The sequence below is a fragment of the Manis javanica genome, chromosome 1 (genome assembly GCF_040802235.1).
Source record: "Manis javanica isolate MJ-LG chromosome 1, MJ_LKY, whole genome shotgun sequence".
Taxonomy (NCBI): Eukaryota; Metazoa; Chordata; class Mammalia; order Pholidota; family Manidae; genus Manis; species Manis javanica.
The window spans coordinates 154,437,722-154,452,781 of record NC_133156.1 but is presented as its reverse complement, the minus strand read 5'-3'; positions in this window follow the sequence as shown (position 1 = coordinate 154,452,781).

Sequence of the window (15,060 nt, the reverse complement as noted above, 5' to 3'; positions counted from 1 at the left end):
GTATTGAAACAGAGACTTTTAACTAAAACCACACAATTACCTTTCTTCTTTTATTTCACCATGATTAGTGGGAATTTGAAAACCTGTTTCCTCATAGATCTCTATTTTAAAAGTTTTGTGAATGGTAAGATAATTGTCCTAATCATGTAACAGCATCTTAACCACATACAAGTATGCTGAAGATTAAGTATATAAAGAATCCATTCATATGCGTGTGCATACAGATAAAATCATGTATATCTACTCTGAGTTCGTGATAACAAACTCCTCCCTCTTCTTTATCCTGTTATCTATCTGCCTCCAAAAATGATGAAAATATAAGATAAAGAAGAGCCAGACCATTGTCGGGATTTTTTTGGACGGTGGGGAGAAGAAAAAGACTGCCAACAATTATGACGCAGTCTTTAGTGTGTTATTACAAAAATATATACAAAGACGCTTAAGAGCCTGGTAGCGACTTTGCCTCAGACTGGAGTTGCTCCAAAGGCTTTGAAAGAAAGTGACTCCTTCAGCTGTGCCTTGAAGGAGAAGAGCATTTCCAGTTTTCCAAACAAGGAGCCTAATGCAAGGTCATGGAGCCCGACTGTGAAGAGAGAGGCTGAGTCCTGGAGTGAATTGTGGCAGTCACGGTGGATGAATCTGAAAGTCCTTCCAGGTCTAAAATCCTATGGTTCCACGTGCCCATTTATGCTTCATAGAACCAGGAGGGCCGGCTGTCACTGAGATGTAAATCACGATGGTGCCGCTGGGTAACAGAAATCAGCCATTTGCGCTGGTAAATAGGGAGAATAATGGTGTAAACTATTTCATTATCCGTATCCCGACCGCACAATCTGTGGGCTTGCAAACTATTTTGCCTGCGGGTCCTGCCTGACTAGAGGATAGGCATCTGGTTGGAGGCACGCTGTATCCCCGGAAGTGCCGTATGCATGTGCCGTGTGACTAAAGTTTGTCCCGTCCTCCGGAAGTGCTGTGTGCATGTCCCGTGTGACTAAAGCCGCTGGTCCTGCAGACGCACACGGCGCTGGCACCTGCTGGCCTTTTCAGCGTTCCCGCGTCTGCACAGGGCGGACAGCCCTTTCCGCGGCGTCAGGCCTCCTCTCCCAGCCAATGGCTTCTCTTCATGACCTGACGAGGCCTTGGATCTGGGAGGGTGCGGCAGGCCCGCCCCGAGGAGCTCCGGCTCAGAGCTTCAGTGGTGGTTCTTGGGTTTCCACGGGTGTCCTGAAGTCTGCGTGGGGCAGGGCCGAGGGTACTGATGACTATCACACTCCGCGCGTATGCGGAAAGTCCGTTTCTCTGCTAGAATATTAATCTAGTCATAAATGGACTTGGGGTAGGGGTGACTATTAGATAAGGAAAGGGAACAATATCCCACTGCCGATCTTCCCCAACGTGTTTTACACACTGAAAAAGAGCTCAAGAGACAAGACTAGCAGGACTTAAACAGTTGAATCAACTCCTGCTAAAATACGAGCCTCAAGACAGGATATTAAATGGGGTCTCTTTCAAAGACGGGAGTTTGAGGTAAAGACAAGAGATACTCTATCTGGGGTTTAAATTAATTTTTTAGAAGTAAGATCTAATTCCTTTTCTGCCACCATGCCCACCTGCTATAAGGGATTCATCTATTTTAGAAAAAAGTGCTCAAAGAAGAAAATTGCTTCTTACTCACGCCCTGCCCTGCCACCACCTCGCCCGGGAGTCACTCGGTGCAGGGGAAAGACAGCCAATTGAAAGTCAAGGCACTGGAGGTATGGCGCTTGCCCGGAAGCTTGTTTCGGGCTCCAGTTTCTTCCGCAACAGTCAAAGGTAGGGAATTAGAGGAGCCACGGATAAAAACCTGCATCAGATTTACTTCAGACAACAGCAGAACCTGGTCAATGACAGAAAATGGGAAAGTGGTCATATTACCTGGGAATCATAGAAGCAGAGAGAAGAGAGGCTGAGTCAGCTACTAACTCATGGCAGAGAAGAGAACACATTTCACAATGTCCAGAGAAGAGCTTGTGGGCACAGAGCTAACTGCCCTCTGAAGAACTCAGCCTTCTAGAGGAACAGGTGGGTCCTGGAAGCAGCCTTCTTACCACAATTATAAAGCATCTGGACAAGAAACAGAGGACGTGGGAGAGAAGTGACAGTAAAAATAGTGAGTGTGGCTTGCTCAAAGTATGGCTCTAAAGTGGACAGAGGGGCCATAATCAAAGATAGAAATAATGAATGTTTTATCTTCTAAAATTCAGACTGGGTGTTGCCCCTTCCTAAAGTCCCATTCTCTGTAGAAAACATTAGCTTCAAACTTGTTAACTTGGTTCATATGATGCTATCAAACATCATCCCTCTGTCTCCAGCTCCTAGCCTATGTATTAGATGTGTTAGGGATGTGGGGCCCCTGAAACATGACATTTATAACAGCTGTCCCCTGTCTACACCTGCTTTTGCTTTTTGGGTGGTGTGATGCTGGCTCTTCCTAGTAAATTGGGTATTCAGTCTTTACTATGCTTCTATCAAGAAATTAAATGTTAAAGGAATAAATATGAATGTAAAAATACCCTTTATCCTTCGCCATTCAGACAATTGCTAACAATTTATTGTATTTTTGCTAGATTTCTGTGTGTACACTAACACATAGAACATTATATTTAACCAAAAATATTGTGTATATAAGTATACTATGTAAATAAATTATAAACATATTATATATGTATGCATAATTATATACATGTATTATATATACATACATGTATAGAAATTACATAAATTGTAGGCATATATAAATCATATGTATATATCCTTGGAATTTTTTATTTTTTTAATCCCACCTAAGGTATTTTGTGTATCTTTCCATATTCATACATAAAGCTTTTTCTCATTTATTTGAATATTCATGCCTTATTTAGCCAATCCCTTTTAAAGGTCACTTAAAAGTTTTGAATTTATCCATATAATAAGCAAAATATACCTGTATATATATTTTGTACACATGAGTTTACTTTCTTATTAATTTTTCATTTATTTACACAACTATTTGTTAAGCACTCACTTATTGTTAGACTCTGCCATGAAGCCTGAAATTCCCACTCCTAAAACAAAGGCAGAATCACACCTACCTATCTCTCATCTCCCTCTTTGCACATTTTTATTTGGGTTTTTCTGTCCTTTTGGAGGGAGTGTTCCTTTGGAGCACTGTGAAGGCTGTTACCAATATCCCGATTTTCAAAGAATACAGTGAAGGTAAATTTTGAGATTAAAGATTGGAAAACATTACTATTTCCCAACAAACTGTATATTTTGAGCATTTCAGAGAAAGAGAGAAATCTTTATGAGTGAGAATGGATTATGTACAATCAGACCATGCCACATTAACCACATTTTCTTTGAAAGTTTCCTGTATGACAAATACAGATTAGGGAATGTTGTAGACAGAGATTATCTGGATTTCAACAACACATTTGAAATTAAACAGCAAACCTGACATGCTCATGGTTATAGAGGAAAAATATTTGATAATTGTGTCAATAGATGAATGTATAACTGGTTGAACAATTTTGTCTAAAGTGTAGAGATTAATACATCTACATGAATGTAGGGGAAATCAGAGATTTGCTATAGGACTCTGGCTCCATTCTACACAAAGTGAAGTAGGAAATGTCTTCCATAAAGCTTATAGAGCAGGTCAACAACAGAATTACACAAATGCTGGATAAGCCTACAGTCTCTGGGATATACTGACACGAAATGACAGAATTGGCTAGATTACATGGCTGCTCCATTTTAGGACATTTATTTATTTATTTATCCCTGAATTGATTAGACAAAACTAGATGGTGATGATTCAGATATTTCAATATTGAAAAAAATTCACCTATCACAGCCTGATGTTTTTCTCCTATATTGTTCAGATTTAAAAATATATATTTTGAGATTATTGTATATTTACATGCAGTTTTGTATATTTACACAGTCTTCCACAGAGCATGTAAATATATAATATTGTATATTTACATACAATACAGAGAGGGGAAACTTTTACATTAATTTCCCCCATTGATGGCCTCTTGCATAATTCTAGGACAATATCATAGTCAGAAATTTGACCCTCACAGGAGAAATCAGCCTCATTGAGATTTCACCGGTTGTATATGTGCATTTAGATGTGTGTATATTTAGTTTTGGGCAATTTTATTACATCTGTAGGATGTGATTACCACCACAATCAACATGCAGAATTGTTCCATCACAAAGAGCCCTCTGTTATCCTTTTATGGCCACAGTCCATGCCTGTCCCCCACCCCTTAGACTTTGGCAACCACTGATCTGTTTTCCACCTCTATAATTTTGTCACTGAGAATGCTGTAAAAATTCAACCATGCCTTACATAACGTTTTGAGACTGGAATTTTTCACTCAGCATAATTTCCTTGAGGTCCATCCAAGTTGTTGCTGTATCAACAGTCTCTGTTTTTATTGCCAATGGGGTGGATGTACCACAGTTTGCTTGACTATTCACCTGATGAAAGACAGTTGGATTGTTCCCAGTTTTTGGCAATTACTAATAAAGCTGCTGTGAACTGTGTATGGATTTTTAGGTCAACCTAAGCTTTCATTTCTTTGGGTTAAATGCCTAAGAGAGCAATCTCTGGGTCATATGTTAAATGCATGTTTATGTTATAAAAAATGCCATACTCTTTTTCGGAGTGGTTTTACTATTTTACATTTCTATTAGCAAGGTAGAAAGATGCAGCTTCTCTATATTCTCACTAGCATTTGGTCATGGTATTATTTTTACTTTTGCTCTTCCAATAGGTGTATAGTAATATCTCATCATGGTTTTAATTTGCATTTCTCTAGTGGCTATTGATGTGAATGTCTTGTCATTTGCCATCTGTATATCCTCTTTGGTGAGATGTCTCTTCATGTATTTTTATCATTTTCTAATTGTATTGTTTGATTTTTTATTCTTGAGTTTTGAGAGTTCTTTACATATTGTAGATATGAGTCATTTGTCATGTACATGGTTGAAAATATTTTCTCCCAGCTTGTGGCTTGTCTTTTCATCTTTTTACAGGGTCTTCCACAGAGCAAAACTTAAATTTTGGTAGGATCCAGTTTATCAGTTTTCTGTTATGTATCATGCTTTCAAAATGTATGGATTGCTTTTTGAAAAAATAAACTTTTAATTTCAGAATAGTTTTAGGTTTACAGAAATGGTTCAGAGAATAGTCCAGTTTCTCCTGCAGTTAATATGTTACAATAACTTTGGTAAATTAGTCACAACTAGAATACCAGCATAGAAATATTACTATGAACTAGACCCCACACTTTTTTTGATTTCACTAGTTTTTCCCTAATTTCCCTTTCTGGTCTGGGATATAACCAGGCCCTCACACTAGATTTAGTCATCAGGTTTCCTTGGTCTTTGGCCTGTCCTATTTTCTTAGACTTTCCTTGTTCTGATGATCTTGACAGTTTTGAGGAGAGTTGGTCTGGCACTTTGTAGATTATCCTTCTATTTGTGTTTGCTTGATGTTTTTCTCCTGATTAGACTGCGGCTTTGGATTTTCAAGAAAATGACCACAGAGGTGAAGTGTCTTTCTTATCACATCATATTAAAGGCACGTGCTGTCGTCATCACATCGCTGATGACATTAACCTTACTCACCTGGCCAAGGTAGTGTTTGCCAGTGCTTCCCATTGCAAAGCCCCCTGCCCCTCTTCCCAGACTCTATTCTTTGGAAGCAAGTCACTAAGCTCATCTTCTTGAGGGGTGGGGTGGGGTAGTTTCTGCATTTATTATATTCAATTATCAGGAATTCTTTTGTATAGGAGATTTGTTTCTTTCTCCCCAGTTCTTTATTCAATTAATTCTTCATATCAGAATGTATTCATGGATAATTCTAACTTTGCATTATGATCTAATACAATGTTACTTGTCTCTCAAATTGTTTTGGCTTCTGCCATTAGGAGCTCTTTTAGGTTGTCTGCTATGTCCCTTTGAACACCTCTATCATTATCTTTTGAGCTCTTCTTCACATTTTGACACTTCAAGTTGCTGAAGCTTGCACATTCATTGCCTCAGTAGACTGGCCATTTATCCAAAGAGGCTTGGTTCCTGTAATTGCAGAATGGCGTTGGAAATCAATCTGGGTGCTCAGTGTATTTTACATTTTGAGTGAGAATCACAAGGTCTTTAGGCCTCACAGATAACATTCTGTGAAATGAACAGAAACAAGATGGATCTCTTTCCTATAAACAGTTACCTTATTTTTAGGTTCTGAAGACTTGTACATGAGACCTTCTGATTTGTCTTGAGTTTGCTGTGGGGTGACCCAGTGTTCTGCATTACTGGGACTCAGAGGGTTTCTACTGTGAAGGACTTTCAGGTGAAAACCAAGAGCAGCGTCACATGATTGTGATGGCTGGAGTGAGCAGCTGCCTTGAAACCATGCAGGATGCCAACGTAGCAGGACAGGATGTCATCCTGCAAATAGCAGAACAGAAAAATGTAAGGAACCTGGGTCCTTGACGACTTCAGTGAGCCAATTCTTGAGTTGTTGTACTTTGGACTATTTTGTCATGTGGAGTAATAACGGGTCCTTATTGTTTACATCATTTTGACTTTCTGTTACTTACAGAGGCATTCTGTCACTTAAGTGACAGAATTAGGGCTTAAGTAAGTATGCCCTTGGGGATTCAGAGCTCATGTATCATTGGCATTACTATTATTAATGTAAACACTTCAGTGTCTTTTTGTGACACTGCTTTTCCCTAAAAATGGCAGTCTTTGGATCAGGGTTAATAAAAATTCTTTCATTAATTTGTTCAGTCTTCTTTCTGTTCATTTTTCAACAATTCCTGTGCACTGACAAGGGGCCAACACTTGTATTAGGCTCTGGGGGTACAAACATGATCACTGGGTATCTCCTGTGTCTGGGGGCTCACAGTTCAGGGAAGGAGGCCATGATGTAAGCAAATGAGGTGTCATCTGTGATAGGACATAGGTTTGTAGAGAAAAGAGCAGATGATTTCTAAGGATTGGAGAGAGGAAGTTTTGTAAATGGGTTGGAATTTGTTGAATATGAATTCTTGAGGCAAGAAAAAGAAGAGAAGGGACTTGTAGGCTGAAGGGAATACAGGAGTAAAGCATGGAGATGAAAATACAATCTTTTTTGGAGAAGGGCAGGCAGTGGGATATAGCTAGAGAATGGTAAGGGATGGGCATCAGTGGGGAAAGAGATCATCCGCATCGGTTGGGTCCTGGGTCCTGACTGGGGAGCACTCTGAATGCCAGGGTAAGGACTGGGGATTTCAGTTAGGGTGTAAGTCTCTTAACAAATAAAAATTATGTAACTTTCATAAGGGATTATCTTGTTTTTAAAAAGAGGATGTGCCTGGCTGTGTAAATAAAGAGCATGGATAGCAAGCATATTTCATTGATTTGTGGGAAATAATGTTTTAAAAAATCCTGTTATAAATTCTTTTGGAAGTCATTTACTCTTTTCTCTCTCACCCTTCTCACTGTCTTTTCCCCCCTTCTTTTATGCAAACATGGCTATGGATGTGTTGGTTTTACTTAGAATTTGTTGTTTTCACCAAAAACAGTTAGTATTCAACCTGTTCGCATATACAATTGGAGAATGTTTCGTCTCGAGAGGACAGCTATTTGGCATCTAAAACCACAGGTTTTATTTCACCATTGCTGGTAAGTTTAAGGTACAATTCCCTATCTAAAGATATTTAGTGATGCTATCATTGCCTTTTTAAAACTTATACATGAGATTATGTTAATGGTAGTGCTCTTCAAACAGAACATCTGGGGATACTGGCAAACCAGATGGAAGATGGAGCCTTGATAGCTTTGCTACCTAGGGCGAAACTTTGAGAGCTTCTGAGGATTTGTTTTGTTCTGTGAATCGTAATGCTATTTTAATGCCATTGTTGGCTTAACTTCTTTTTTATTGGGTAATAAAAATGAGGAGAAATGGTTCAGTGGGACTTTAAAAAATCTATGCTTTGACTAACACAGTAAGCAATTTATAACATCTTTTTAAAATATATTTTTGGGGTCAGGATATACAAATTATCATAAATTAAATATATGGAAATGCTGTTGAGGCAGTACAGATCGATGCATGTCAAAATACAATATAGTGTTATGTTGGCATTGACCTAGTTTCTGTCCTTCTTTCTAACTCCTATAGAAGTATGTGCTCTTTATCAATGAAATCTCAGTTACTTTCTCTACTTTTCTCTGTGTCTTCGATGCACATGTCAACTTTAGCTGTTGAGTTGGTGCCAACTCCTAGTGGAATGCTTGCACATGATTAGGTAGTGATTTGGATGTGAGAATTTTTGACACAGGCTATTTTAAAAACGATTTCTCCAGATCAACCCTTTACTCTCTGGCCATTACATTTCTTTCTCAGATTCAGCTGGGGCGAGTGCACTTCAGAAATGAGAATCTCAGCCCCATCTTGGCCCTCACACCTGCTCCTGTGGTGGTCTATGGACTAAGCCTGGAAGGTGTTCAGAGAATAAAACCATGTTGTATGGAGGTCAGAGTCAGTGCTTTTGACTGGGCTCAGAGCCTGCTGAAAACCCCATTCAATTGCAGAATAAAAAGAGAATTGACAAGTCCTGGAAGAATACAAACAAAATCCAGGGTCAGGGAGTAAAGTTAAAGTGAAAGTTAGAAAAAATGTGACAAACACTAAATTCAGTGGAAAACACAAGTTCACGGAGATAATGACAAAGATAGAGTTTGAATATTCTTCTCTCTTACCTAGAAATCCACACCCAGGCAGAATAAAAGCCAATCACAGATTTTTTTCTTTCTGGATAAGATTTTAATAGGAAGCCAGCCACCTCATTTGACAGATGAAATGACTCAAGGAGGCTCTGACCTCCCTTCAGTACCCAGCTGGGGCAGGACCAGAAACAAAGCTTTTCTCTTTTATTACTCTCCTTTTATGAGCACTTTAGGAGGGCACTGGGGGTGTGACAGGGAGAGTGATGGGATTTGAAGACAGATTGTGTTTCAGTACAGGTTCTGCCATCTCAGCTATAATCTTGCTTTTGTAAAAATGAGAATAATAGTAGGTTTTTTTGGTAAGGTTGTGTGAAAATTAAATGGAATAATGGATATAGAATGCCTGGCATGGGACATACACAGATAGGCCATAATAAATGACAACTAATGCTGTTAATAGGTGCCAGACTTTGAAACCTTATGGTCTAAATGGCAGTGGATGAGTGACAGATGTAAGTTACGAGATGCTTGGCCAGCGGCTCTTAGTCTGGAGTTGGGAGAGACCTCTGGGTGTGTTTGGTACACTTTATAAGGAGCACAAGGAATGTCTCTTCTCAAAACATCTGTAACCTGGAATTACAAATCATGGACATTTCTTTACATAGACTATTGAGCCTCTCCATGCATCTGTTAAATTGGGATGGGTAATCAAATGAACAATGGAAGAGGGAGATGAAAAGGAGCATAATCTGGAGCCTGTCAGACTCTGGAGTTCAGATGCAAAAGCATTCTGGAGTTCTGATATTTGTGGACACCTCTAGTAACTTTATTTTTTATTGAGATATAATTGACAGATAACAGTGTAATAATTTCAAGTGTACCACCTAATGGTTTGATATATGGATATATTGCAAAATGATTATCACAATAAGTCTAGATAACATCCATCTCTCTCTTAACTTTACATACTCTTCCCTGAAGAGGCAAGAAATAAAGGTAATCATTTATTCCCACTAGAAAAAGGATTAAATTGATCTACAAATCTATTGGGATCTATGGATCCCAATCTCAGAGGAGCAAGTAGTTATCTAAAAGGACTCATACGTAAGGGCTGTTGTCAGTAATATCCCCAGGCATGTTCAAAAGTACCAGAGAGATGAAGCCTTGGACATTCTCTCTGCTGGGAGTCCATAGTATCTGCTAATTCAAATGGAAACTTTTACCTGCATTTCTGAAAGACTGCAAACACATTTTAATGCTTTCAGTTGGCTCTCCCATCATTCCCAGAGTCCTCATCACCCCCATTTTAACTGCAGGGATCTTGCTGAGAAAGTTATGCATTAAGAAGTATATTCCCACTGTCTCCCACCAAAGGGCATAGAAATTCAGAGCAGATTGCTGAGTTAAGAAGGTGACTGAACACACCAGCTCGAAGCCTTGCTCCTCTAAGCCCCTGGTCTGAACCTTTCCTCCTTCTTAACTTCCATGTTTCTCAGTGTCATCATGTTAACCTCTGAGATCTGCACTGTCTTTATGATCATCAAGGGTAGGGGCCCTGCAGTATTAGTCTTCGGCTGAACTATGCTAGAGTGGTAGGTTTTTGTGTTGGGGAGACAAAGACAAATTGACTTAAGACATTCCATTTTCCACTTGAATTCTAGTTTTGCCCATGATTTTCCAGGGTGATGATACCATAGTCCAAAATACTTGAACTTTTGTCCACACATTGGAGAAATTTGGAGAAAGCATATGACCTTTTTGGGTCTTTAGAGGATTCAGTGGATTTCTTGTGTATTGGTTTGTTACCATTTCAAATCCACTTGTTTATGAGTCAAGTGAAGTTGTTTCGATCTAAGGGTGAATTGAGAGTTTATTGATACATATGGAGAGGTGACTATGATAAAATAAACAGACACTTAAACTTTAAAGTCCTCACTTATGAGGACTTACTGAGAGCATTTGGTCTGGGCAAGGCTACTCTTTGCTGATGTAAGTAGCTCTGTGAATATCCTGAGATACTTGCTGCTGCTGTGGCTAGGCTACTCCTGGTGACATTGGTGTTAAACATGCAGTGCTCTCAGGAAGAGGAGGGACTTCTGTTCTCGCCTTGGCAAGGCTGCTCCTCCTGGATGGGGGTGAACACCGCATGACAGCCCTGGCCTGATATTCCTTTCAGCAGCCCACCTTGCCTTCCAACGCTGGTGCTGTTACCACATGCCCCAGAGCTGATACCTGACTTTTTGTTAGAAGGACTGACTCTACAGAAAACCAACTTACATGGAGAGATGCCTCAGCTAAATTTGGGCTTAATTTCTTTCCTCTTTCTTTGCCTGGAGCAATAGTATAATTAATCTATCACTGCTTTGGAGTCTATTATTTCTTTATTGGCTTATTAAGGACACTATCCTGTATGCAATTGGCTTGTGAAATATTATTATAAATTATAATTCCTGCAGTGAACCTGTGTTAAATTAATTATTGGCAAAGACAAATCTCAGTGTCTGAACATAATTTTCCCCCCAAAAAATAGTACTACAGGAAATATGAACACCATAAACATTTTTTTCATTTACCATAAAGTACTAGGAGGTTGTTAACCATCTGTTAGTGTTCAAAAACTGAAGACCAAGATGGCAAAATAATTCGCTGTTTCTCAAAGAGGGTAGAAATTCATTATGAGCATTTTAAAAGATGGAAAAATCATTTAAAATAAAGCATTCAGCTAAAAATGATTCCTTTCTTGCTATGAGTCCCTACATAAATCTAAAAACTGTCATAAACACTAGCAGTACTTTTTGAGTTCATAATAATCTTGAATTATAACGATGTTCATTTTCTTTGCAACTGACATGATTTGACAGTTGTGCAAGTGCTGACTTTAGCAAATTGGTAACTATATCCAGTATTAAAATCAGGCATTTAAAACCACCAATGGAATTGAGGCATTGAAAGTTACATCAAGTGAAACTTTTTGAGGGTTCTTCTGAAATTATTTAAAAATAAATTTTTATAGATACTAAAGCAATTTTTAAAATTATAAAGAAAATTATTTTCCAGCTGAAGCCATGAATAGAATTGGTTAAGTGTCATAAAGTGACTGAGGTATAAATCATCACAATGTGGTGGTTGGAATAAGCACTACAGTAACTCAGTTTTAACAGCCGAGTGATAGGCAAGATCCTGCAATACATAATGGACTCTAGTGTTTCACAGCTCTATTAGTAAATCATGGTAGAGGCTCTGAACCTTCTGGAAAGCCTCATAGTCCTGTACCCAAATTTGGCATTCTGTTTACAGCTATCATGTTAAACATGTGTCCCTGCCCTGACAAGAATGTTAACCATTTCCCTTCTCTCTGTAAAAGCAATGTTCTTTGAAACTTACATGGGTGACCACAATATAGGGTGATGTACCTGGTATCTCATTCCATCGCTGTGTTAGTTAACTGTCCTAGACATTATGAAGGCTGAATTGCACTATTTCCATTATGCCACTTGAAGTTATGATTGAGGAATAGTTTCCAGCGTTTAGATGTATAGTTGATTTAAAGGCCAACTAATAACTTTGGAGCTTGTTATCACTGTCACGCCATTCACAGGGGCCTATTACACTCTTCCTTTGTGACAGGACTGAGTCAAAACTAGTCTAGACACTGATCATGTCTGCCAAATGGGTGGTTAGAAAGGGGGTCAGATTGAATCAGTTTGTAGTTTCCCATCTGGTACCTGATTCATTCTGTGAAGCTGCTGGAAACAGAGGGGGCCTGCAGATGACTGTTACTAAAACATGACCAGAAGTATGTGTTTTCACCAAAAGATGTCAGTGTGAACAGTGACATTGCCTATGGCTCCAGTCCATGTTTGTGAAGGGGCCTAATATAAATGCCTGTGATCTGAGGTTTCCTGACAGCAAAGATTGTCAAATATTGGCACACATTTGTAACGGAGATGGTAGCATGCTTTAAGACTAGACACATATTCATGGGAGGGTTTAGAAACTGTCTTAACCAAAGATTGAGAGTCTAAATTATCCTGGAAGGATCCCAAGAGATTCTTTGTCTTAATCTGTTTGGGCTGCTGTAACAAAAGTAACACCAACTGGGTGGTTTATAAACCACAGAAATTTCTTGATCACAGTTCTGGAGACTGCGAAGTTCAAGATCAAAGCAATGTCAGGTTCACTGTCTGGTGAGGGTCCACTTCATAGATGGTCCCAATACTGAGTTGTAAAAGTGAAAGAAACTTCTCTGTTATAGATGGTAAAAGCAAAATCTATCAGTTATACTAGGACAACATATATAGAATTATATTCTATTGTTTCAATAAAAAATACAAAATCATGGTCATATAAAGGGGAGGCCAAAGAAAGTAGGGATCAAAAATATAAGGAAAACTATTACAAAAGTTACTGGGCAGTTAATTCATGAAAACATGTAATTTCACTGGATTTTATGGTCTTTGGGTATTTACTTTTTAAATTGTAATTTTTTTCATTTTAAATAAATATCCATTTTCATAACAACTTTTGTGTTTTTGATTTTGTATTACACAGTCTCTAAAAACTATAAAATTATAAAACACTTCAGACCCCATGGAACCTGGACCTACTAAATTATGGTAGGGTGGATCTCTGAACATTATTTCTGTGGGCTTAAAAGTGAGTAATCCTATAAGGGTGATTGTAAGGGTAAAATTTGATAGTGTGAGTGCATTTCTGGAATATGGTAGGGTTTCAACAAATGCTTGTTTTCTTTTCTCTCATCTGAACTCTGATGGTGTACATTATACCCCTAAGTTAACATCTTTCCTATCTGGTTAGTTCTCTTTTTTTCTCCCCAAATAAGTTCTGAGTCCATTACACTCCTGCCTGGTCTCTGTCTCCTCTAATCCATCTTACTTCTGCTCTCACAGTGATTTTTCACAAAATCAGATGTGACTGGAGTTAAAAAAATCTGACCTGTTTGAAAACTTTAATGGCTCCCTTTGATTAAAAGATACAGTTCCATATAATTTAAGGTCCTTACAGTGACCTCCATCTACTTCTGTAGACCTAAGTCATGCCTCCCCGAAATCCTACACTCCAGGCAACCGGGTAAGTAGAAACTTATTTCCATGCTTCCTGCATTTTCCAGGTTTTCCTACCTGTAGCTCATTCATTTCTTCACCCTTCCATTTTTTCAAGTGATCTTTATTGAGTTGGTGTTAATATGACGTCAGTGAGACATTGTAGTAAATATGAGCATGTGGACACGTGTGTGGAGAACTAGCTGGATCAGTGGTCACCGCCAAGCACCCTACCTCCCCCCAGAGGTCTCAGAGCAAAATGTCTTATGGACCAAGTTAAAAGCCTCATTGCGGGGCTCACTCACCCCAGTGACAATGAAGGCAGAGCTGTGGGGCAGGTCAGTGTTGGAGGGGCTCCCAGGTCCTGTCTCCTTCTAGCATATTTGCCTTCCTCTCTGACGATGTGGTTGAGAGGCCAACTGCAGTTGTGTTAGGGGCCCACAGACGGGGTGCCAGGAACCAAGCACACTGTGGCTGTGTGGGAGACACTGTGGTTTGCTCATTGGCCCAGCTGTGACACACCAATCACTCGGGCACACTGCAGCTACAGACAATGTGATTCTTGGTTGGAGCATTTGAGAGGCTTGGGTGAGACCACACTGGGACACCAATATGAGGCTAGTTTAGGGGTGGCAGAGTTATCAGGCCGCAGGGAATATGGTTATGACTTGTTTTTGCAATTATTTTGGTCCATAAGTGACGCTCCTGTATGTTCCATCACATTTCCTATTAACTCTGTGTCTTTGGCATGTCTTAGATTGCTGACTTCTTTAACACATCTTAGACTTTTGCTTTGTTCCATAAACTATTTTCTTATTTAACATTAAAGTCTCGCCTGTATCTTAAGACTTAGGATTCCTCACGTCTCTCATCTATCCTGCTGCTTTTGTTCTTGCTGAAAGAATTGAATATTCTTAAGCAGCAATGCAAATATACATTATACCAGGAGAAATACCATTTCTCAGGAAACTTGTGGGGAAGAAAAGACAAGTGGCCATGCCCAGGCCGTCCTTGCCACATGTACTGAGAGAGAGACACACACAGATTCACCCCCAACCTGGCCAGGGACAGAGGAGGTTTCCCACAGGGGAAGGTTCTGCAGCCCTAGGACAGTGGGAGTAACCCAGGCTGGTGAAAGGCACAGAGCTCCCCTGGGGAGCTGCAAGTCCTTGATGCTGGCTGGTGCATGCATACCACAGAGAGGAGTAGAACATGTGTGGCTGGGAGAGATTGCTGAGCAGCTTCTGTG